The sequence below is a fragment of the Dasypus novemcinctus genome, chromosome 1, assembly GCF_030445035.2.
Source record: "Dasypus novemcinctus isolate mDasNov1 chromosome 1, mDasNov1.1.hap2, whole genome shotgun sequence".
Taxonomy (NCBI): Eukaryota; Metazoa; Chordata; class Mammalia; order Cingulata; family Dasypodidae; genus Dasypus; species Dasypus novemcinctus.
The window spans coordinates 187,868,941-187,895,854 of record NC_080673.1 but is presented as its reverse complement, the minus strand read 5'-3'; the positions used below and the strand labels follow the sequence as shown (position 1 = coordinate 187,895,854).

At 39.0% G+C, this 26,914-nt stretch overlaps 1 protein-coding gene and 1 pseudogene across 4 annotated transcripts in view; one reads left to right on the top strand and one right to left on the bottom strand.

The window, feature by feature from the left end:
- KCNIP4 (potassium voltage-gated channel interacting protein 4) overlaps window positions 1-26,914 on the bottom strand; it is a 1,217,739-nt gene that overhangs the window by 387,399 nt on the left and 803,426 nt on the right. The gene's annotated exons all lie outside the window — the stretch shown is intronic.
- LOC139438689 (nicotinamide phosphoribosyltransferase pseudogene) lies at window positions 1,162-18,078 on the top strand (annotated as a pseudogene).

The following is a 26,914-nucleotide window of genomic DNA, read 5'->3' as shown; positions in this document are numbered from 1 at the left end:
TGTTTTGTGATAAGAAGTGAATAAGTACCAGATCAGAGTTTGGAGCCAGCCACTTGTCTTTCTAAGCCTCATTTTCCTCATATATCAAATGGGGCTATTAATTACCTCACAGGACTCTCAGGCATATTGTGCATGTTCAAAGCATCTATGCAAAAATTGGGACAGAGAATATACTTAGTCAAAAATTCATTAGTCATCCACTTCACAGATGCAAAAATTCTGATTCAGAAGGATTAAAAAATTTGCCTCAGTATCACCCCACTGGGAATAGGTGAAACTGTGGTGTAAGGAAACAGGAATTCAAGTCTCTGACCAAAGAACCCATGTTCTTTCTCCACACTCTACTGTTTCTTGCATAAGAGGTATCGTTCAGGTATAAACTTGTCATTCTTTTCACTCTGGTCCCCCTCGCCGACACACAGCAGCTACTCTCATCAAAGGCCCCTCATCATATAAGCTGTTGCTGACTTTGGTAATAGTCGTGAATGTACAGGTGTTCTCAACTTTGGGGAATTTTTCCCACCTCACAGTGTGGATAGACACAGGCCTTTGGGTAATTTTAACTGCAAAAAATTGGGGGTAGGTTCTCCAAATTTGCTATTCAAATCATGTTTGTTTGGGGAAAGTTGATATTTTCAGGATAAATCAGTGTGTCAAAAGCTGAGATAATGTAATCAGTGTTGAAGCAGAAATCCTAATTAAACCAGCACAAACGTAAGCAATGCTTTACACATCTCTGCCTTGGAGACTTCTTACACCACAGCCCTGCTTATACTTCACACTGTATTAGTCAAGTTATATAAAATGCCATTTTGATTTTTTTTTTCTTGGCAAAACATTTGACCTTTTGTGAATAGTACCCTAAGTGGAGAATTCCATTTGGTCCTGTGTCTTTTTCAACCCAACTCATCCTTCACCATTAACTGAAACTTGGTTGCAGGATCTACTAGCAGGCTGGTTTATCCCACCATAAGGATTGTTATTGCAGCTTCTGAGAAGTACACAACACCGTCTTTGTGCAAATCCTTCCAGGAATGCATGATCTGGTCATGAGGACACACCAGGGAGTCATTCCAGGGAATGAGAGGCCTGAATTCATTAAATGTACATTATGGTACATTTACATGCCAAGGATATGAGTTGCAGAAAAGCACTGAGGAAATGGTACAGATTGGAGGAGAAGGAAGAGACTTGGCAACTGAAGGCAAGGTATGTTCTAGGATAGGATCCTGAACAAAAAATGAAGAGACATTGCTGGGATTGCTGAATAAATGGAGTCACTGGATTGGATGGTAGTGTTGAAAAGTGTGAATTTCCTGACTTGGAGGAATGTGTAGTGGTTTTTAAGAGAGTGCCTTTGTTCTTGGGGTTTATAACTGCAGTGATGAGAGTGATATCTGCAGCTTGTTCACTGATGATTCAGAAAAATGATAATCAATATATATTTAGAGAGAGAGAGAAACAGAAAGAGGAAAGAGCAGGCCCATCTATGGACATTTGGGGAGTATGGATGAAGTGAAGACAGAATGGGAATTTTTTTGTGTGGTGGTGGCAGCTTTACTATGATTCTGAAAATATTTCAAAATAAATAATTGAAAATTTATAGGAAAGAGTTTTGTTGCACCTTTTTCAGAATCTTTCATTCCAAATACTTTTCTGGGTATGTAAAAGGATAAAGAGCAGAAACTTAAAAGAATATCTTAAGAACAGCCTGTATCTGTGTACCTTGTACTTGTACCCCTTGCTTATAGATGGTTGTACATTTGGTGGAACTGGATTTGCTACTTGCATTTTTAATATACCATCCAACAGCCAGGTTGTTACAGGGGAGGCGTATAAGTTCTACCTATTTGATATCATCAGAGGCTTCCTATATTTAATCAAATTCTCAAAATTATTGAATGGACACATTGAATTAGGACAAGACTTTTACTCTCTTGGAGCCTTCATTTCTCATCTATAGAACAAACTGTAGTATTAGATGAATGTTAAGCATGAAGGCCATACATTGCAATTTTCCTGGAATGGTTAAGCTTTTACTTTTGTCCTGGCTGATTTTTAAGGGTACACTCTTTCTCTCTCAGAGGCATCCTGGCTTGGAAGATATCCTATATGGTCACACCACTTCCAGGGAATCTTCCAGCTCTAGCTTTCTAGATGTCGATGGCTCTATGGATATGTGCCTGGATTCATCAGGTCAATGCAGGTGAAGGACAGACAGTGCTTTGTGGGTTTGTAGTTGTGCAATATATGCAGATACATGGGATATGTGGTGGTTAGGCTAACGTGTCAACTTGGCCAGGTAATGGTGCCCAGAGGTTTGGTCAAGGAAGAACTGGGCTAAGTGTAACCCTCAAGGGCATTTCATTGACTTTAATAGTCAGTGGGTTGAGTGCATATATGACTGACTACAACTAAAATCAACTGAGGCAGTTGCCATCAGCGATGAGTGACATCCTATCTAATCAGTTGAAGGCCTTAAAAGGAGAAGTGATGAGAAACAGATGTGACTCAACAGATTGGGCTCCTGTCTACCATATGGGAGGCCCTGGATTTGCTTCCCAGGGCCTCCTTATGAAGGCAAGCTGGCCTGCACCCATGGAAAGCTGATAGCCTGTGCCCACAGAAAGCTGGTATAACAAGATGACACAACAAAGAGAGACAAGCAGACACAGAAGAATGCCCAGTAAATGGACACAGAGAGCTGACAGCAAGCAAGCAACAAGGGAGGGGGAATAAATTAAAAAAAAAAAAATACTCTTTAGGAAAAAAAAGGGGAAGTGATTTCAGCATTCAGAGAGAGAATTCCCATCTCTACTTCAGACAGCCAGCATCTTCTGGGAAACTCATCAGGACCTTTATTGGAGTCCCTGACTTGCAGCCTGCCCTACAGTATTTGGACTTACATATCCCCACAGTGGTGTGAGACAATTTTATAAAACATCATGCTATTTACAGATATCTCCTTTCAGTTTGTTTCCCTAGAAAACCCTAACTACACGATGTTAGACTACGAGGTTTTTGTAAATGTCAAAAATAATCCCTTTTTAGGGAAGGAAATTCTTTAATTTCCTCACTGGTAATTGTTACCTGACAATAAGATTTTCTTCCTTGGGTGATGCTGAAAGAGCATGTAGCTAAGATATTCCTATTTTAAGTTTTTCTTGATTTTTCACATTTATAATCAAAAGGTATCTGTTTCCTGGCATAGACACCTTTAAAACTTTATTCTTGAAATGGCCTGGTATATTAGTCTGCCAAAGGGGTGCTGATGCAAAGTAGCACAGATCAGTTGGCTTTCATAAAGGGTAATTTTCAGGGGTCAAAGCTTACAGTTACAAGGCCCTACTAGAGTCCAGCTCAAAGTTGCTTTCTCACCAAAGTCAGTTGCCAAGCATTGAAGCAAGATGGTTGCTGATATCTACCCCAGGGCTTCCTCTCTCTAGGCTACAGGCTGGCACAGGGCTTGTCTCTCGGGGCTTTTCCCTCTCTCCTGGCATAGGGCTGGTTTCTTTCCAGGCTTTCTATATCAGTCCCAGCTCTCTCCTACGTCAGCTGTAAGCTATCAGGCAAATTGCTTTTTATTCCCTAGGGCCTTAGCTATTTGAGCCTTATCTGTTCTGTCACATGTCAGGATCAAAATGACAAAGTCCTCTCCTCTTCCCAGTGTATCTTCTGGCACAAGTGTCCACTTATATCGATCCACCACGGAGGTGGGGACCAAACCTGAGTCACACTTTACTAACTGGTCAAATCGAAGCCCTAATCTTAACAGGTAATTTAATCAAGGGTCCCTCAACGGAATCCAAAATAATCAAAAGGGTGTCACTCCCAGGAGAATAGTTTAAACATAATCTTTCTCTTTTGGGGATTCATAAAATAATCTCAAACTGCAACACCTGTGTTCAACAATAATTATCAAGTTATTCACCCAATATGTATTTATTATTGTCTATATGCCAGGAAATAAGAAAGATCAAAACAGCTTAGTGAGGCAGTTGAAAAAGAGAGATAGTGTCTTCCATCCTTCTGCACCTCATATTCCTAAGAGGTTTGCTATATTGGGTCTTTATGGAGACTCTTAGTTTCTCAAACTCCTCCTAGCTCACAGGTCATTATCATGTCCCACCTTTTCTTTCTTCTGTTCTGCTTAAGACTCCAAGGTTAATCAGTTCAACCATCCTCTTCCTAGGTTCATCAACCCCACTTGATCTTCCACCATCCAAATCAATGCCATCTACTATCTTCTGATTGCTAGCACTCTCTTCCAGTACTTAAACTTACTACAATTTATTCTGGTTCTACCACAAAATCCATGCCATGTGACCACAGCTAAACTCACAGGACCTTTTAGCTTTCTTTTCTGCTATTGAGCCATCAACCCTCAAAGAAAATAATAAACACACTTCCTATCCTTCTGTTTTATTGAGTCGACTGAGGACATTAATCTCCTCTTTCCAATTAAGTCTGTGTTACTATTCATACTTAACTATTTTCTTCCTTACTTGGAGGAAAAAATGTCTATTCTCTTTTCCAAATCACATTGTCCCTAAACTTCTGCACAATTCTTAATAACAAACTCCTCCAATCCCCTGAAATTAAATGTGGGTCATCAAAATGAGACTACAATTCTTCTAAGTTCCCCCCCAAATGACCTATTTCCAGATTCAATAACTTCTCTAAGTTCACTTTCCCAACCACCACAGAGATTTTTAAATCCTGTCTAAAAATTCTTTCTTCTCTTGGCTTCTAATCACAGCATCTTCCTTCTCTGCCTTTTCCCCCTAGGCTCCTGTTCATTTCCTCTAATCCTGTTTCCTGACCATATTCTCCAAAGAGACCCAAGCTTCAAACTCTGCCCTCTCCTCTATTAGTATAATCTCATCTGCTATCCTGACCTCAAGTCCTCCATATAGTTCTCAGTATTGTGGTCAACATGAAACACATTATAAGCTCCGTGAAACAGCACTGCCTTTGGCCTTGAACTAATCTAGAGAATGAGGGAGGAAACCACCAGGAGGGCGTGGCACTTCTGGACTCGGGCATCTGCCACCTGCCGGCGACATCAGGAGGCAAAGCAGCCAGCAGGGTCCTACCCTGCAAACAGCACCAGTACGAATATAACATGGGTTAGATACCCTGGCCAGCAACCACAGTCTCATTGACAGAGTTCTGGGAATCTCATGAATGTTTTAACACTGAAGAACTCAAGGACTAGAAGCACTCAAGAAAGCGTCTGAGCAGATTTCACCAAGTGGACATTTTAAGAACACATGGTCAGTTTCACTAGTATTTCTTCTTATAAAGTATATCATTGCTGCTCTCTGCTGGTCAAATACATTATTCTCTTCAATTACTTTCAGCGTGATGTGATTGGGTCAAAGAGGGAAAATATAGTGTCAGTCTTTAAATGTCTTCATGGACTATAATGCATATTCCTTTTAAAAAAAAAAAGATTTATTTATTTCTCCACCCCTCCCCTCATTGTTTTTGCACTCGCTGTCTGCCTTCTGTGTCCATTTGCGGTGTGTTCTTCTGTGTCTGCTTGTCTTCTCGTTAGGCAATATTGGGAACTGATCCTGGGACCTTCTGGAGTGGGAGAGAGGTACTCAATCTTTCGTGTCACCTCAGTTCCCTTGTCTGCTGCGTCTCTTATTGTTTCTTCTCTGTGTCTCTTTTTGTTGCGTCATCTTGCTACGCCTGCTTTCCACACAGGCCAGCTGGCTTGCCACGTGGGCCAGCTTACCTTCACCAGGAGGCCCCAGGGTATTAAACCCTAGACCTCCTATAGGGTGGACAGGATCCAATTGCTTAAGCCACATCTGCTTCCCTATAGTACACATTCTTACCCAGCAAAACCATGTTCATGAGAGTTTTTTGGATCACTGAAGTAAAGGTAGGCAAGTGATTCCTGTTTCTCTAGAATTTTAATTAACAAAGCCTACAGGCTGTATATTATAGCAAATGCTAAGCCACATATTTTAATCTAGAAATTTCTATTAACTAACATTCACAATTTTCACTGGTAAACTGACAAGTTCTATTATCACCTTGATGCCCTGCAAAATCCTAAAACATTTCCTGAATCCTGAAAAAAAAGATCAGATTCATTTCTATATATTTGTGCAATTTATTTTGTTGAAAATTTCTTTTTGAAAGTGGATCAGTGGTAGCTTTTGATTAGTTATACTATTTGCATACTGAGCTACTCCAAGAATGTCACAGTGAGGATCAGCTTGGGCTGGAAAGCCTAACATATGCAGTCCAAATCTAACCAGCACTCTGCCACTTCCTGGTCATATTACCTTGGGTTGGCAAATGATAGTCTTTGAGCTCAACTTTCCTATTTCATCAAATGGGGGAAAAATAACACCTAATAACTATTAGTCGAAATATCATATATGAAGTGCTTAACATTGCTTATTACACAGTATAATTGTAAATAAATGGTAACTGTTATTATTAATATTATCATCCAGGCTGGTTAGGAGAACTTATTATATTTTCCAGAAAGAAGCTATTTTGTCACAAGTTTAAGATACACTCCATAGATATCTGGAGAAAGTTGTTTTTAGAGCACAGTCTTAGCTCTGACACAAGCTGTGTAATTTAAAGCAATGTCTTACATTTTCTGCACCTCGACAATGTTTCCAGACGCTTACTTTGCCCTAAGGTCTCAAGATATCTCTGTTTTAATTTTATTTACAACTGTTTAATGGCCTATGGTACAGAGTATTTTGTTTTCTGACCTTCTGATCCCCATCTAATGATTTGCCTGCAGAACAAATAAACACTGGAGGAAGCTAGTAATTTTTTGAGAGAATTAGCAAAGAGTGATTTTTAGAAGGAACAATGGAAGTCGCAAAGTGCATAGACCTAGCAATGCACCCTTCTTTTCCAGTATTACTTCTCTGAAATGGAGTTTGACTGTTCATGCTTATTAGTTCAGCAAATGGGGCTTAGGTTGTCACTGGGTTTCCCAGCTAGAAGTTATAGTGTGCTGAGTCTTAAGGAAACTGTCCTTTTGCTAGAGATGGATTCCAATCAGTGTTCCATATGATTCTTCTCCTCTCCTCCATGCTTCATTCAGAGTATGTCTTGGAAAACTAGATTGACTGAAATTCTCTTGAGATCCAGTTCAGAAACTTGTGTATCTAAGAGAGGTGTTAAGGAGTCATATTCTAATCAGAACCAACTCATCAGCTCAGTCTATACTAGGACGAGTGCTAGAAGGCTTTAGTAATATACATTCTGTACAGAAAGCAGGGTTCAGTTGGACTCCTGAGACCCGATATCACTCAGGGATAAGATTTGGTTCAGGCCAAACTATTAATTTGGCAAAATATGGCTTCACTGGCCATTTTCCCTTCTCCTTTAGAACTGTCTCTATTCATTGGTAATTGCCTTCTTCCTCTAACAAGGCATCTCATACCTTGACTGTACAAGCTGGACTGCATCCATGCTCTGCCAATACTGCCTCCCTTAACATGCCCCTGGGAGCTTTTATCCGGCTTGTCTGCCACAGCCTCAGACGCCGCTGCGGTCTAGCCTGACCCCTCCAGACCCCCCCGTCAGCGTCGGGGTTAAACAAACCCCAGCCGCACTATATAATGAAACCTCAATTAAAACTCTGGATACCAAAGCTCAGGTGAGCTTCCATGGTTGGTAGAATCTTTTGAGTACTGTCATATATTGATGTGCTGGGAGGGTGACATGCCCTGATTGCATGGGGAGATGACAATGGAAACTTCACATTTTGGGAGCTTTCTGGAGGCACTTATTCTTTTGCCTTGTTCTGATATGTATCATTTATAATACTAAAATCATTCACATTTTTCAAACCTGAGGAAGTAATGGGACCCCTGAATTTGTAGTCATTTGGTCAAAAGTGAAGGTAGCCCTGAAAACTACCAAATTTTCAGCAACTGTCTGAAGTGAAGGTAATCTCATAGAGAACTATGCTTGTAATCTGCAAAGTTTGACCTAAATCCAGGTAGTTAGTGTCCAAAGTCATTGAAAACACTTCACAAATTTAAAGATACCATACCTTTAAAAAACAAGGAGGCTTTTATTGGGTTGATTTTATAAGAGAAAGTAGTACTGTGATGGCTTTGGTAATTCTACAGATTTCTTAATGTTTTTCCATCATGGCCTTTTATTTCACAAGTTTCTGAAGTCTGAATTAAATCACTTTTTGAGGTTCAACTACGGCAGAGGAGGAACATTGGCATGAGGTGTTACTGATGGGGGGCACATGGAAGGTAGTTCTCTAGGGCATGTATATAGAGTACATAAAAATGTTTGGATATTTTCATAGTAGTTAAAGTTAAAAATGACAACTGAGGGAGTGCTGAGTTCCTAGCTGGGGGAGCTCTATCACATCCCCTGATGGAACAGCAACAATGCCCTAAGTGCAATGGCAAAGACCAATAAAGAAGGATGGTCCAACAATGAGCCCTTGATACTGATGACTATGCTTACAAGCCTGTGCAACTGAAACATGAACTAGGTCTAGAGCTGCAGGGTGCCTAAGAGTTACCTCCTGAGAGCCTCTATGTTACTCAAATGTGGCCACTCTCTAAGCCAAACTCAGCATGTAAATGCATTACCTTCCCCCCAGTGTGGGACATGACTCTTGGGGATGAGCCTCCCTGGAGCCGAGGGATTACTACCAAGTACCGGCTGATGATGTAACTAGAAAAAGACCTTGAATAAAAGGGTCAACTCAGACCAGCAGAATATCTCAGCCTACATGTAATATCAGCTGTTAAAAACTGCTTTTTGATCTTGAATAAAAGGGGGAAATGGAAAGGTCAAATGAGTTTATATGGCTATGTGTTGGAGAAAAAGGGTGTTCACTGGGACACAGAGACTGATTGACCACAGGCAGAAAACATGTTTATTGAGAAACTCTCTTAATAGATGGGGACTGAAGAACAGACTTCAGCCCCCCCACCAGCATGATGGGGGTCTGAAGAGAGACTTTAGCCCACTCCAGGAAGGGGGGGACTTGAATTTATATAGAACTTTTTTAGGTGGGGAAATGATAGTTAGTGGGAGGGAGGTTGAGGGTCCAAGTGAGGTAGTGAAAGGGGGTTGAGGAAGTTTATGTCTTCTTGGAATGCTGCAGGAGCAGATGTGTGTTGTTTTTTTATGTGTAGGGATTAAAAGATATATATTCATCTATGTTTTAAGATCTTACTATATTAGTTTTCAGAAGGCGGAACATCCTTTCCACAGCCAATGTTTTCTACTTCTTTATTTCCCAGAGACTTGCCATGTGTAAATACATATACACTTCTGATAGATTTGCCAAGGACTCTATCTATGTGTTGTAAGTCGGGGACTTTGTGACTGTAAAGGGAAGAGACAGGAAGATTTATTCTCATCATTTTAGAAGCACAGGAGCCTCTGTAACCTGCATTTCATTTGGGGCAGGTATATGCAGAAGGAATGTAAACACAATGGTGGTAGCTGATCTTCCCACTTTGCCCAACAGAATCTTGATTATTAATACCTGTGCATACTTTGAAGACATTTTCTTTTCCACAATATCTGAAACAATGCTTTTAATGCTGATTTTGTAACATAGATGTAAAATTGGGTATGTTAGAATTTGCATTTTAAAATGGGTTGCATGCTGTGAAAACGGATGTTCTCCACCCTTTTCCACCCTGTTTTCTGTACTGGGAGTTGGAATGGAAACATTAAACTTTTCTGTGCCCACTGGCTTCTGGTTGGGATAAACCCATGGAATACCCTGGTGTCTATGAATACTGGAGTTGCAGGGAGTTATAGGGTGAGGAGGGAAACCAAGTTACAGACAGGAATCATCTCTATGTCAGCATTTCTGGTAAATTGCCTAAAAAGATCTCAAAAGAAAGGGACATATTCATTCTGAATAAATATCTATTATTGTACCTAATTTTGTATTTCTAATTTTTCATTACTTTTCCTAAAGATGACACTCTACCTAGTTTATACACACCAGTTTCCAAAACTTGAGTCTGGCCCTGTTTTTGCTGCTATTTGTTTGAGAAGGAATAAGAATGAGAGTAGCAGAAATAGAAAGAGTTGATGAAAGAAATGGCAGATGCTGAATTTACAGCATTTGATAACCAGTTAGACAAGAGAGAGAAAGAAATGAAAGAACAAAAGGTCCTGCATTGTCAGACTTTAGTGATATGAAAATGTTGGCATCAAGAATGGTCTAAGGAGATGGGTAAGGGGTACCAAATTGGGGTAAAAGTTGGAAAGCTCCATTTTACATTGGAGAGCTACATACCAGCAGAGAAACAGTGATGCCCTTAGATGTTCAACAGCTCCAAGACTCAAAATCTGTCTGCTCTTCAACAAATGCTTCTTTTTTTAATTCATAGATATGTCCTCCCTTTCCTAGTGCCAATTACAACACCCAAAAAGTCCCGTATCATCCATAATGTTCACAGGCTTAATCCCTTAATCTTCAAATCATAAGAGTCATTAGAATTATTGTTGCCTTTTAAATAGTGCAGAGCATTTCCCACAAGTATATTCATTCCATTTGTGTCAAGCCCTTACTCAGAAAGCATGACAAAGTAATGGGATGCTGGTGGGAAAGCAATGCTAGGAGATGTGCGAAGAGTCCTGAACATCTGACCTCAGCTGGAGTCCTAGTACCTCTACCTCTACTCTTTACTGTTAATCTCCAACTAACACATCCAGGAGTCAGTAGGGACTAGAAACGCGGGTTGGAATTTTTGAAGCAATACGTTAGAGGTAATTGGAGATATTCTCAATTGAGTCTAGAGACAAGATATCCAAAATGGAGAAATAGAGTAGTTGACATCAAAGAATCACCACAAGCCTGCACTGTGATCTTCCAGGAGTATAAGCATCTTAGAATTTTTGGATTTGACTGACCTTTCCCATTTTACAATGCACATTACTAATGAATCCCAAACTAGCCAGTTCATCCCCCTTGTCCTTTCTCTTAAGGGTCCCAAGCTCCTTTTCAGTTCTTTCAGATCAACTATTCATCACTGAATGTTTTCATTCATCTAATATTCATGCACCCCTGGCAGCCTTCTTTTATTTTGTTTTTCTCTTTTCCTGAAGCACTCTATATAGACATACATACCTCAGAGTTTTTGCCCATCTGTATTTTTTTAATGCCTAAAACACGACTCACTTGGATCATTTATTATACATTGACTTATTTTCAAAGAAAATATGCATTCCAGTAAAAGATGGTTCATGCTTTTCTTAAATTTTCATTTATGCACTCTCTAAGTATATATTCAAAATTTTCAACCAACACCATCAACAATACAAATCCTTATATATAAACAGATTTACTTTCCTACACTGAAGGGACAAAATTCTTTTTGTTCCTTTTTTTTCCCAAATCATAGCTGATAAGTTTTCTCACCTAAAGCAAGCAATGCAAAAAATGATTATGTAAATAATACCATTCAGTAGAAATCAATAGTTAATTATTGAATGTCAACAATAAGAAATTACTATACTCTTTTCTATGGATGGTAAAAGAGAGAAAAAACAGATTCCCTGTCTTCAAGGCACTCACAGCCTAGTTGTATAGACAAACCACCCTTGATGAGAATGACTAATAACAATATGTGGTTGTTGAGAGCAAGGGACAAGTGAGTGTTCCCAACAATTCGTGTTAGTGCAGTCAGAAGGTAGAGATGGATTGTGGTGGGCAGGAAAGCTTCACTGCAAAACTGGAATTTAGAAAGCCTTAAAATTAACGAGTAGAGGTTGGGCTGGGGCTTTCCAACCAAGGAAACCATCTTGAGTAAATGCAAGAAAGAGGAAGGATGGAAAGAAATGTTATTTTGGCTTGAGTATCTAACTTAGTTAAGGCAAAGTCAGAAAGGAGCCTGGAAAGGTGGGTGACAGTCAGACCACAGATCACTGAGGAGCAACCTGCAGAGTTTGGACTTGATTTGGTAAGTGGTAAGACGATACTGAAGGTTAACTTATCCTTAAATCCAAGCCTGTTTTCAGAGAAGTGGGGTACATTTGAGGAAAAGAGACACCTATTCACATAAAGTTCCAAATTAAAGTCAAGGCATAGAGAAAGTACACTTTGTTGGCATGGTATGATCCCTACAGATGTACTAATTAAGTAATATTCTAAAGCACAGAGAAGAGAGAATTTCTCTATGGAATTTAATAGAATCATAAACCTTATTAAGCACTTTCCATGTATAAAAAGCACTGTTCTAAGAACTTTCCATGAACTGCACAATCAAAATCCTTATGGAATATATATTCTTATGATCTCGTTTTTAGATGGAGAGACTGAGGCACATAGAAGACAAGTAAATTGCATTAGGCCACACAGCTAGGTAGGAGCTGACAAAATATGGCTTCAAATTCAGGCAGTCTGACAATATGCCTATGATAAGGCAGAAGCTATAAGTAAGAGATTATTTTTGAAAGGTCATGCTTTATCTTATAAACTCATATGAATTTTGCATTTTCCCTTGAGCTTTTTAATGTAGAAGTGTTTTTAAATTCTTATAATTGAGTAAAATTGACTCTCCAGGACATATTTAACTTGTGGTTTTGACTTCCAAAAGACACATAGTCCAGTGTGAGAGGCTATGTGAAGATATTAGAAGGGATATGAACTCTGGGGCCAGACAGACTGCTTGCAAGATGAGATTTAAAGCTAAGTTAGTTAACCTTTCAATCCTTTTGTTTCTTAATGCTAAAAATTGGAGTCCCTGGGAGACTGCCCTGGAGATGGCATTTAATGTGCAGAATATTTATTATGGAGTACCTCTGGACTCAACATCTATGAAAGGAGGGGAATAGAGTGAGAGCAGGCAGAAGGAGAAGACAAGCTGTGAAGCAGTCTCATTGGAAGCTCCAGGTGCTTGGAAGCTAGAATATTCCTTTAGAGCTGTCCTGACTTGTGTGAGATAGAAAGTCAATATGCTATTGAATGAGGTCTCCCTGGGAAAGGATGTCTTGAGAAAGGTAGGTGTTTGCAGCCAAGGCCAATCATGAAGGACCTGACAGCTGAAGGCCATCTGCTGACAGCACTCCCAGGAGCTGGAGCAAAACTCATTCAATGAAAGAAGATCTGTATAGTGGATCTGAATTCATAGGATTTTTTCTGATGAAAATTTTAAATAGCAGCATTCAAAAAGCTCTTGATATTTTTTTGCCACTTCTGAATTGTATAATAAAACCAAAAGAGTTGGATACTTTTGTTTTCTTTTGTTTTTTCTTATTTTCCTTTCATTTTCTTCTCTATAGAGCCTAAAGCAAATAATTGAAAATAGCTATGTCTATACTAGCTCATGATAGCATATTAAATGCCATCTCCAGGCATTCAATTTCCTAACTCTTGCCCCTGAGACAATCCATAAGCAAATCAAAATCCTAGTGTGACATGGGACATATTATTTGAAGAAAAACAAATACAAAGGCAAAATGAAAATCCAAATTTAGAAATACCTAGTTAGTGTTAGATTAGAGGGATTGTATTCATTTTCTATTGCTTTTGTAACAAATTACTAAATTACTATAAACTTTGGGATTTAACACAACTTTGTTATCTTACAGTTCTGGAGAGCAGAAGTTCATAATGGTTCTCACTAAGCTAAAATCCTTGTGTCAGAAGGGCTGCATACCTTTGTAGAGGGTCTAGGACATAATTCACTGTCTTGCCTTTTCCTACTATTGGAGGTCACTCGCATTATTTGTCTCATGGCCTCCTTCCAACTTCAAAGTCAGCAATGATCTCCTTCTTACATTTTTAAGGACCCTTGTTTTTACTTTGGGCCCATCTAGATAATTAAGATTATCTCCCTCAAGTCAAGACACTTAAATTAATTACATCTGCAAAGTCCCTTTGGTCATCTAAAGAGCATATTTGTAAGTTCCTAGGTTTGGGAAGTGGGTATCATTGAGTTACCATTATTCTGCCTACCACAGGGATGTAAAACAATTGTGAAAAAACACAAGAGAAGTTACTTAACCTCTGCTAAGGAAGGCATTAGGATAAGTTTCAGAATTTGAGCTTTAATAATTCCCAGAGAACAAAAATAAAGAGAGACTCTCTAGGCACAAAGAATGCAGCATGAAAAAATATGTCTGTGTTTGGAGAAATACAAGAATATAAATTTTATCATTCAAAGCAAGATAGAAATACAATTAAAAAAATAAGATGGGAAAATCAGATGAAGGTAGGGCATTTTCACCTAATTTTTGAAGAATTAACAATGTATAAACACAATGAATTGGATCCATTGGGAACAGGGGTGAAAAAGGAATTGGAAAAAGATAAGGGAATTCCAGGTGGCAGAAGTAGCATTAGCAAAGCCATGGAGATGGAAGTGACTGGACACATTCAGTTTACTCCATCCCAGGGAATACAAGGGGGAAATATGGCCATCAGAAGTTTCTGTTAAAGTCAAACTTGATACCTAAAAATTTAAAACAAAAGAAAAGGGAAGTGGACTTGGCCCAATGGATAGGACATCCGCCTACCACATGGGAGGTCCGCAGTTAAAACCTGGGTCCTCCTTGACCCGTGTGGAGCTGGCCCATGCATAGCACTGATGCACGCAAGGAGTACCCCTGCCATGCAGGGGTGTCTCCTGCATAGGGAAGCCTCACATGCAAGGAGTGCGCCCTGTAAGGAGAGGCGCCCAGCGCAAAAGGAAGTACAGCCTGCCCAAGAATGGCGCCGTACACACGGAGAGCTGACACAACAAGATGACACAACAAAAAGAAACACAGATTCCCAGTGCCACTGATAAGTATAGAAGCGGTCACAGAAGAACACACAGCGAATGGACACAGAGAGCAGACAACTGGGGGGATGAGGGAGGAAGGGGAGAGAAATAAATAAAAAATAAATCTAAAAAGAACAACAACAAAAAAAACAAAAGCAAGGTGGGGAGAGGGGAAAAAACATTAAATAATGTTTCTAAAAATGCAAATAACAACATTGGAAGCTCATATTTTCCATCACTATATAAATAATCATCACTATCTTTCATCAAGGGCTTATGTGCCAAATATGTTAGCAAGTGCTGAGTTAGGGATTGGGACAGCCATTGAACACATGAAGTTCAGAGGCTTAGTGTGGTGGATTGAATTATGTATCCCAATCTAGACATATTCTTAATCTCAATTCTCATTCCTGTGGAGGGGAACCCATTGCAAATAGGATCCCCTTGAAGGTATCATTTTGAGTTAAATTGTGGCCTAATTGAATGAGGGTGGGCCTTGATCTGGATTACTGGAATCCTTTAGGATCAGAAGAAATTCTGACATAAAGAGAGAAAGCAACAGGGAGGAGATAAAAGCCAAAAGTCAGTAGAAACCCAGGAGAATAAAGAGAAGACATCATTATGTGACAGGAAAGCCAAGGAACCCAAGAATTGTTGGCCAGCTAGAATGCTATTGACTCTGGGAGGAAGCAAACCTTCTAGCCAACACCCTTCTTTGGCTTCTGAAATTTTGAGTCAATTAATTCCTGTTGTCTAAGCAACCCCACTCTGTGGTATTTGTCATAGCCACCTGACCAACTGAGATATTCAAACAAGTTAAAGTATTACTTTGAATTACACAGAGTCAAATTTAAGACATTTCCCTAGAAACAGCTTTATTTTTTTGTCTATATTTATTTTTTTAATATTACATTAAAAAAATATGAGGTCCCCATATACCCCCCACCCCCCTCACTCCACTCTTCCCTCCATAACAACAATCTCCTCCATCATCATGAGACATTCATTGCATTTGGTGAATACATCTCTGAGCACCGCTGCACCTCATGGTCAATGGTCCACATTATAGCCCACACTCTCCCACATTCCACCCAGTGGGCCATGGGAGGACATACAATGTCTGGTAACTGTCCCTGCAGCACCACCCAGGACAATGCCAAGTCCCAAAATGCCCCCACATCTCATCTCTTCCTCCCACTCCCTACCCCCAGAAGCCACCATGGCCACTTTCTCCACACCAATGCCACATTTTCTTCGATTACTAATCACAATAGTTCATGAATAGAATATTGGTAAGTCCACTCTAATCCATACTCTATTCCTCCATCCTGTGGACCTTGGAATGGTTGTGTCCACTCCACATCTATATCAAGAGGGGGCTTAGATTTCACATGGATGCTGGATGCAATTCTCCTGCTTTCAGTTGTAGGCACTCTTGACTCCCTAGTGTGGTGGTTGACCTTCTTCACCTCCATGTTAGCTGAGTGGGGTAAATTCAATAAAACAGCTTTATAATAAGATTATAAGAAGGTAAAATAATCTACTAATTGGATTCAAATGTAAAATCCAATAAACACCTGCATGCCCCCTCCTTGTCCCTTCCAGGGGTGGTAGCGAGGGGGCAGAGAAACCCAGGTGAGGAGGCCACCAGGGCTACAAGACTGTGAGTATGCTAGCCACAACTGCTGCTGCCACCCCTACCCTATCATGGCTGTCAGACACGCCTTCCCCTGGACCTTCATCCCTGCACTATTTTCCCTCATCTCTCCCCTACTCCCTCCATTCGAGGGGTGACTTCAGCAACAGAGCCTGATGAAGCCAATTTTTCTCAAGCCTTGTAGTGGTGCTGTGGAATTGGTAGCACAGCCACCACCCTCTGGCCCAAGATAAATGCTTCTGCAGAAGCAGAGCTCAACATCCTTCTGGCCAACAATCCCTACAGGGTTACTCACTATAAACAATACCACCCAACAAAATCAAAGTTTATTCCTACTTTGAAGCTATGAAAAGAAGACTGAAAACTCCAAAGTAAGGAGGTGAAATACAAAGCAACAGTATTTTATGGGTTGCAGAACCTTCTTAATAAGTAGTTAAAAGGTAAAGTAGTGATGGAAGAGAAAATCCAGGAAGCCAAAGAAATCTACAAAGAGCATTTCCAAGATGATGTCTTTAATGTAAAGAGATGGAACTACATTTTTGAGATGTATCATGGGCATCTTCCAGTAGAAGTAAAACCTGTTCCTGAAGGATCTGCCATTCCCAGAGGGAATGTTCTCTTCACAGTGGAAAACACAGATCCAGAATGTTACTGGCTTACAAATTGGATTGAGACCAACCTTGTTCAGTCCTGGTATCCAATCACAGTGGCAACAAATTCCAAAGAGCAGAAGAAAATATTTGTTAGAAACTTCTGGTAACTTAGATGGTCTGGAAAACAAGGTACATGATTTTGGCTACATAGGAGTCTCTTCACAAGAGACTGCTAGGGTATGAGCATCTGTTCATTAGGTTAGCTACAAATGAACAGATAGAGTAGCAGGAATTGCTTTAATTAAAAACAATTTTATGAAACAAAAGATCCTGTCTCAGACTATTCTGTTCCAGCAGAAGAACACCATACCAGCTTGAGGGAAAGACCATTAAAAAGATGCTTTCGAACACATATTAACACGGTTTTTTCATTGTCAGTGATAGCTATGACATTTATTATACATGTGAAAATATGGGGTGATGATCTAAGACATTTAATAGTATCAAGAAGTACAGAGGCACCTCTAACAATCAGACCTGATTCTGGAAGTCCTCTTTACACTGTATTAAAGGCTTTAGATATTTTAGGTAAGAAATTTCCAATTACTGAGAACTCAAAGGGCTACAAGTTGCTACCACATTCAAGGGAATGGGGAGAAATTAATACCTTAGAAATGACTGTTGAAGGCATGAAGCAAAAAAAAAAAAAAAAGGAGTATAGAAAATGTTTTCTTCAGTTCTGGTGGAGCTTTGCTACAGAAGTTAACAAGAGATCTCTTGAATTGTTCCTTCAAGTGTAGTTATATTGTAACCAATGGCCCTGGGGTTAATGTCTTCAGTGATCCAGTTGCTGATCCCAATAAGAGGTCCAAAAAAAGGCTGATTATCTTTACATAGGACACCAGGAAGAAACTTTGTTACACTTGAGGAAGGAAAAGGAGATCTTGAAGAATATGGTCATGATTTTCTACATACTGTCTTCAAGAATGGGAAGGTGACAAAAACCTATTCATTTGATGAAGTAAGAAAAAACGAAAAGCTGAATATCGACCTAGAAGCAGTACCTCATTAGGCTTTGCTTTATGACTGAGTATGTGCATATACATAGTTAATATTTCTTGTACAGATATGTGGGGTTACTTTGTGTTTTATGATACATTACAGCCAAATTAAATTACTTATATGGATATACTGCCTTTTATTTTTCTTTCTTTTTTTAAGTGATCTCAAATTAGAAGACTAATGTTAAAGTAACCTTTTTAGGGCCCTTTGCCAGTAGAAAATCTGATATTGATCTTTTCATGAAAACAAAACCAAGAAACTTTTATATGTAACTAAAGGTCACATAAAATAGATCTGCATAAAATTATCATGATTACTTTATGTTTATATTTAACTTATATTTTTGAACAAGCAGGATTGTGTGAGATGTATTTAAAGTTTCTGTGATTAACAGTCTTTGTAACTTTTTCATGATTTTTATGAGCACAAACTTTCAAGAAAATACTTGAAAATAGATTACATTGCCTTTTGCCCATTAATCAATCAATAAAACAGGGCCTTAACAGCAACAACAAAAAAGATCAAATGAAGCCTCTTTGGCTTTTTTTTTCTCTTTATTTTTTTTAAATGTTACATTCAAAAAATGTTAAGAGGTCCCCATATGTCCCCCACCCCCCTCACCCCACTCCTCCCACATCAACAACCTCTTTCATTGTTGTGGGACATTCATTGCATTTGGTGAATACATTATGGAGCACTGCTGCACCACATGGATAATGGTTTACATTGTAGTTTACACTCTCCCCCAGTCCACCCAGTGAGCCATGGCAGGACATACAATGTCCAACACTTGTCCCTGCAGGGACAAATCCAAGTTCTGAAAATGCCCCCACATCATATCTCTTCTTCCCTCTCCTTACCCTCAGCTGCTACTATGGCTAATTTCTCCACATCAATGCTACAATTTCTTCTATTACCAATCAGAATAGTTCCATAGTAGAATATCAGTAAGTCCAGTCTAACCCATACTCTATTCCTCCATCCTGTGGACCCTGGGATGGTTATGTCCACTTCATCTCTATATTGAGAGGGGGCTTAGATTCCACATGGATGATGGATGCAATTCTCCCACTTGCAGTTGTAGGCAATCTTGGCTCCCTGGTGTGGTGATTGACCTTCTTCACCTCCCTGTTAGCTGGCTGGGGTAAGACCAATAAACCAGAGGGTAGGAGTTGCAAGTCTGCTGAGACTCAGAGCCTGGCTGTCACATGGACAGTCCAGAGATTCAGGTCTCCTGAGTATACACCAACCCCAGTGCCAACCACAGGTCTAGTAAAAGTGACAGAAGAGGCCTGTGTAGAAAGGTCATATCTGAGTCCAACTCCATCACACTCAGGAACACAAACTCCAAGGAAGGGCCAGCTGACATGGCACTGAACTCCAGAGCCATCCGCCATGACCACAGAACCTGTACCTGGGGTTGTATCTACTTTGGCTGACTCTGGGACCCTGCTGAGGTGTGCATAAGCCTGACTCCTCTGATGACCTCCTGACTCTTTTTTGGAGACTTATAGTGTTAGAGGTTTGCAATAATTAACAAGCTGTGGCTCAGTTTCCCCTGATATGCATTGGGAAAATGCAAAACCCCTTCCCCGTGTCTGAAGGCATGGCACAGCACTTTCCCACAGGTTAAACAAAGAAACCTCATAGAGACAGGAATAAAGAGAAATAGAGATCTTCACCATCTGCATATCAGAGGGAGATGGAAATCTTTACTACCTCTCCCTGCATATCAGAGAGAAATGGAGATGTAAATCTTCACTGTTTAGAATCCAAACCATTGCTGGGTATAAAACAAGCTAGGAAATAATTTAATACTAAGCACAATGAAAGTCATTGTGAATACTTTTCGCTCATTGGCACTGTCAAAGCACATTCCACTGTTTCTTTTGGCTATTGGACATTATATTGTTTGTTTCTCCTGATATACTCTCTACCCTTTTCTACCCTGCTTTCTGTACTGGCATGTACAGAGTACTGGCATGCCATGTACTGGCATGGAAGAGTTAAACTTTCCTGTGCCCACTGGCTTCTGGCTGGGATAAGCCCATGGGCCATGCTGGCTTGAGTTGAGGGAGGTGTCTCAGAGGCTGCTAAGACAAATACCACAAAATGGGTTGGCTCAGCAACAGGAATTTATTGTCTCATGTCCAGAGTGGTCAGTAGCAATCTGGCTGGCCAATGATCCTTGGGTTCCTCTGCTTTCTGATCACTTGGCAATGTCCTCTCCTTTCTCTTCCAGGTTCTGGCTCCTCCTGGGGAGCTTTATCTTATAAAGCCTCCACAAATAGGATTAAGACTCATTGTGATTCTTACCGCCACACCTTCGCTGAACATAACATTTTCAAAAAGTCCTATTTACAGTGGTTCACAACCACATGAATGGGACTGAGATCAAGAATATGTTTTTTTTTCCCCCTGGGTTACTTAACTCAGCTTACCACAAAGCGGGAGAAGGAGATGGGATGTTTAGGTTTTCTCCTTGAGGCCTGGCTAGTTGCGTGCACCTGACAAAGACCTTTTCTTTCTCTTGACCATGCTGCCAGCCTTACCTCTCCTGTGCTCCTACCTACTCCCTCATCCTGGCTACCTTGAAACTAATCTTGCAGCTGTGGGACTACAGAGAAAAACAACTTGGACTGCAGGGGGGAAAAAAAAAAAAGGAGAAAGACCACTGCAGATCCTAACTGGTCTAAATATTAAACTTACCTCCTACTTCCCCTCTTATTTCCATACCCCTCTTCCCTCCCTCTCATCCCAACTACCCAGGAGCTGAGAGGCTCCTAAATGGCTATTTCCTTTTCTCTGCCACCCTGTCTCCCAGCCTTTGCAGACTCTGATCAATAAATCCAGTGACCAACCTCCCTGACTATGACCCAGGGTTTTTGTTCCCACACCCTCCCAGCCCTTAAAAAGTTGTTTGAACTGTTGAGTTCTACTCTCTCTCCCCTGCCATAGCATCTCCCTAAATAATGTCTTCCTTGCCTGTTTATTATTGTTTGGTGTGTTTTTTTCTTTGACACACCCATGACTGAAGTTCAAGATTCCATCTCTTGGACCTCTCTATCTAATCCTCTCCCCTGAGACTCCAGTAACTGTTCCTCCCACACTTAGAAAGATGATGGCCCTGTTTCCTTGCTGGTGTTAGCCTGAGAAACTGCTCTCTTCCTGATGGTGACCCAAAACCCTGTCCATACATCTGTAAATAGTTCCTTTGTTAAGCTCTTCCCAAAATATCCAATTTGGGTGTTCCATCACTTTCCTATCTGGGCCCTGACTGATGTATTTACTAAATATTGCTACCACTGTTAAATGAACTGCCTCAAAGTCGTATAGCTCCTAACACAGTATTTGCCATTTTATATTATCAATCTTTAAAAATTGATTTATTCCTAATTTATTCCAACATTGGATATAAGGCAGGAATTACCTATTTTATTAAGGTTACAGACTAGTCCATTAAAAAAGGCAACAGGAAAAATGAGGTTATATTTCCGTGAATTCTGGCATTTTAAATAGTTTTATGCCCTTACCAATTATTAGCAACTTTTCCTTTCAAATCATAGACTAAATATTTCCCAATGCTTTCATAGTACTAAAATTTGGAAACTTTGCTGTTTAAGGATTTATCAATATTGGTGTAACATTTTTGGCTCAGTTGCTTAAATCCACTGCAATTTTCAGGCTTGTTATATTGTATTGTCTACCCACAGGCTAAGGAACTGTGTGCTCTTAAACATTACTTAATGTCAAATTACAATCTATACCAAAATGACAACCTTAACAGAATTAAAAACCACCATTGCTAAGATTGTGAACAGAGAGGTGAATGATGGAGTTAATAATCTGAAAATATGGAATATTGACACTATCAAAACAATATAAGCAGGACTAAAGTAATGCCACACTTTTCATCCACCTGCAGAAAGTTTGAGAATTCATGGGCAGCAGTTGTGTTTTATCTGATATCAAGACATGTTTATATCACACAATATTTTATCAAATCCTAATATTTTAATTTTGGATTTTTTAAAACTAATTTTACTAAAATTTTACTAATTTTAGTAAAAAATACTATACTTACATTTAATCAGTGAAATTCTGTTAAGGTATTTTTTTTTTTTTTTTTAGTTCAAATAGCCTTGTCCCTAAAAGAGAACTGGACCAAATTCAAAATGTGATACTCTAGAAGGAAAAAAGAAAACTTAAGTAAACAACATCAAGAAAGGCCAAATAAAGTGACAAATCACAGCAAATAACAGTTAAATTATTGCTACTGGGAGAGACAGCACAATTCACTTTACTAAATTATTTTATTTATCTCTGTGTGGCATAAATGATCTATCTGTTTTGATGAACACTCAAACTTTGCAGAATGGAAAATTGCATTGCTTCTAACATGTCAAATTTAGAAACAGTAAAGAAGATGTGAATTAAATTGGTTTGAGTATGAGTAGACTGCATTCAAGGATGACTTGTCAGCTTAGAAATAGCTTTCCCAGTAGCTTTATTTGAACAATAATACGTTAAGAGGAATTACATAAGTCTGCAAACCAAAATAATAATTGACTACTATTTTGTCCCTAAATTTGAAATGTCCTCAAAATTCTAAATGCCATAAAAGGTCATGAAGATTAGAGGAAGAGAAAGTTCTAGTTTGATCAAAGATATCAAACTAGATTCTGTGAATTAGAAAGGGTTTTATAATTTAGACTTAACAATTTAGCAAAGCCCTAAATTTATATAGCTCTCTTTTTTCTCTCTTTCTTTCTTCATGTATACTTGTCTTTAATACATGAACTGTTTTTATGTACAAACTTTGTCCTAGAAAGTGGGAACTAAATGTTGAAAAACCTACTTGCCAAGGAAGAGAAAAATAATTGGGGAATTTCAACTGAATAATTGGAATTACCATACATTTGAAGGTGATATTTGAAGTTACTCCACAACTATATAACCAGAGCCTCTGCCCCAGAGTTAAGACCCCTGGGGAATGAACTCTAAGTTAAGGACTGAAAGGTAAATAGGAATTGTCTAGGTGAACAGAGAAAGGTCTTAAGAGAAGGAGCCTCTAACGAGATGTTACAGAAGTGAAAACATCTGCAGACGTTTTAATTGAAAGAGTGCTGGGTTATTGTAGGAATGCTAAGAAGTTGAGTACAGTGGGAGCAAAGTTTGTGAAATTTGGAAAGACAATATTATTGGCATAAAGTAAGATCTGAAAGGGATTTTTAATATGGTGAGGTAAGAAAATATTTTATTAGGGCTTGGCCCCAGAATCCTGGTTAGGATGGAGACAAGCTTTGATTAGCAATATATATCTCCTTTGGATTGAAAAGTATGATTCTGAGGAAGGCTGGTTGAAATCAAATTTAACTGCTCTTCATTGTAAACAAACAAGAATTTGTGGTCTGGGGACATCAGAAAAATGAGTGAGCAAAATAAAAAGCAGGAACAGAAACATAAAGGGGACAAGGTATAAGAATGAGGATTTTAATCTTCACAGGGCTTCAAATTCCTATTTATCAACCCCTAAAACTACTTAGTGCTATCTTCCACAAGCACAAAGGATATGCATGGATTTACAGAGGTTTGTTTTGTATTTGTGGGAAGCAAAGAAATAGAACGAATTCCACATCTGTTGTGATTTCAGGGCAGAGATAGACAGGCAGAACCAATACATAGAGTAACAAATAATTCAATGGAAACTAGATGTAGGATCCAGAGGTGACTCTGGGAACTTACTGAAACCTTAGAGAGAATGTGAGACTTTCCACAACTGCATTGGGCAGGGCTTGGAGTCAACCCTCTAGATTCCACAAAGCATTCCAGCTGACACCTTGAATATATAGAACTTGGGAAAGAGTTTGGGGTTGATCTTAAGGTCTATGGTAGTGGTAAGCAAGGTTATGCTTGAACTTCTTTGTATGCTGGATTCACTGTGGAAATGGGTTTGGAGGAAGGCAAGACTGAAGGCAGGAGGTCAGTTAGGGAAGTATCTATGTCGGGGCACTTGCAAAGCTACCACTGACTCTGATGTTCCTGGAGGGCTGCCCTGATTTTGTGATCTCATTTGGCATGTCCCCAACCTGGAGACTCTCAGCCACTGAGACCCTGGTAGAAAACATACCTCTTGCCTTGGAGAATGTATTAATAGAATCTAGTTAGGTCATGTGTGTGTGTATGTGTGTGTATGGGTGTGTGTACATGTGTGAATGGAGAGTGGTGTGATTATAAAAGGGAGAAAAAGATAAAAATATGAGTCAACTGGTTATTATTCTAACACAATTGTGAGCATAAAATTGCATGCGTGTTTACCAATTCAATAATAAAATTGATGAGAGCTCAGTATAATCAAATCAGAAGCTTATAAGCCCCATATTCTGTAAACCGTCACTGGTAGAAAAGTAGACCTAAATTCAGAGACCATCAGTCTTAATAAGCAGTTAATAAAGAACCTTGAAATAAAGGCCATCAGTTGACTCAAGTGCTTTGAAAAGACAGGCCCCAAGCTAGCCATTATTTCTTGTTAATCAGTTAATGAATATAAAATTTACATTACAGCTACAATAACATTTAAGTTACTTCTCTACACTCATCACAGACTTAAATTTCTATCTAAAAATTTGTTTGCTAAGAAGGACAAAGAATCTTCCTGTAATATTCAAGGCTTCTTTTTAATCGTTCCAAGGACCACAGATGGTAAGTTTAAGACTGGATACTGCTTGTTAAAGGAAACTGCCTTTGCTAAAATAATTGTGATAGGAGGAACCTTTGTTCTTTAAAGGTATAAGTATGGTTTGTCATAGGAGGTTGATTTTAAATACCATGATGCATAGTAACACTGACATTATGGATCAAGCTCTAATTCACTCAAACTGTATAAAAGAACTGTGCAGATTTTATTAAAATTAGAACTATAACTGAAGGCTTCCACAGGCTCATATCTTCCCATCTGGCCTTCACCACCCTCTTGCTCATATGACTGCTTACTGTACATAGATGAGCTGTGCAGGCTCCTGTCTAAGTACCTAGCTCGGGACTTCAACAGACTCTCCTTTTCCCCTGTTTCCTCAAATTTCCTATCTGTGCTGGATTAGCCCCATCCCCATCAGCCTATAAACACACCATAATTCTGCCTATCTTTAAAACAAATATAAAAATAAAATAACATCTGAAGACCTTTTGATTCTTTATTCCCCTTTAGCTTACTGCCTCTTCTCTTTGCTCCACTCCCTATTAAAGCAAATCATCTCAAGTAATTTGTATTCACTGTCTCCAACTCCTCTCCTTCCAATCTCTCATTTTTTTAAAAAAAGAAAATTACTCTATGATTCAAAATTCAAACAATATGTAAAGGTACAATCAAAGAAGTATTGCTTCTGTCACTGTACCACCCAACTCTAATATGAACCATTTTTATGAGTTTCTAATTTTGAATCCCGTATTGCATTCTTAAGCAAAAGTTAGTATACTATGTAGACTGTCCTGCATTTTGTTTGTTTTCACTTAAAGATATACCCTGGAGATTAGTGCACTGTCAGTACTTAAGAACTTCTCAATTCTTTATGTCTTTTAAGGCTGCATATGCTCTTTGCAAGGATATATTATCACATTTTTTCAGCAATTCCTCTGCTGTTGGACACCTGGGTTGTTGTCATTACATACAAAATCACAAGTAACTTCTTGTACATGTAGCATGTCACATGTATAAAGTTGTATGTACTGTCTATCTTCTTATAAATAGGATTTTGGCTTGAAGGGCAAATGCATCTGTAACTTATTTTAAAACTCACCGCCAAATTTCCCTATGTAGGGGTTGTATCACTTTCTACTTCCACTAACAATGCTATAAAAGTGTTTTTTCCCCCAAGTATTGCCACCTGAATTTGCTGTCATTTCTTACATGGATCGATTGACAAAAATGGTATTTTATATGGTTTTAATTTGAATTTCCACTATTATGAGTGACATTAAGGACTTTTTCTATGTAGTTAGAGATCACTTGTACTTCTTTGTTAACTAACTTTATACAAAGCATTCCCTTTTTAAAAATGAGTTTTAGTTCTTTTTTTCTCAATTTCTTATAGCTCTTTATATATCAAAGAAATCATCCTGTTGTTTGTGATATGTATCACATCTCCCCCTTATAAAATCGTTCTGAAGCTTTTTTCCTTTCACATCGCTAAAATATCCCCTGTGAAGGTCAAACATGATCTCTGTTTGGCTAACTCAGAAATCAATTCCTAATTCTTACCCTACTTTATCTACTGACAGCTTAAAACACGTTTGTCACATGACTTCCTGGATTCCAAAATTGCTTGAATTTTGTTATACGGTTGTTCTTGTTTCTATACGTCACCAATGTCTGATAGCACTCAGTCCTTAGAGTTTCTTCTCTATCTATACTTACCCGTTTGGAGATATTTAGACTGCTGTGGTTTTAAATAACATTTATATGCTGATAATTCCAAATCTTATATTTCCAATTTGGAGCTCTCCATTGACTGAAACTCTCATTTACCTAACTACATCTCCGCTTGGATCCATTATAAGTATGTATAAAAAGCATATCCTGCTCTTTTTTTTCCACAAACTTACTCCTCTGATAGCCTAACACATCTCAGGAAATGACAATGCCATGCTTACAGTGGCTCGGAATCACCCTTGACTTTTTTCCTCTCACTTCCCACATCCAATCTGTCAACAAGACCTGTTTGCTCTATCCTCTGTATCTATAATCACATCACCTCTCATCACCTGTATTAGCCCGTCAAAGGAGTGCTGATGCAAAATATCAGAAATTGGTTGGTTTTTATAAAGGGTATTTATTTGGGTAGGATTTT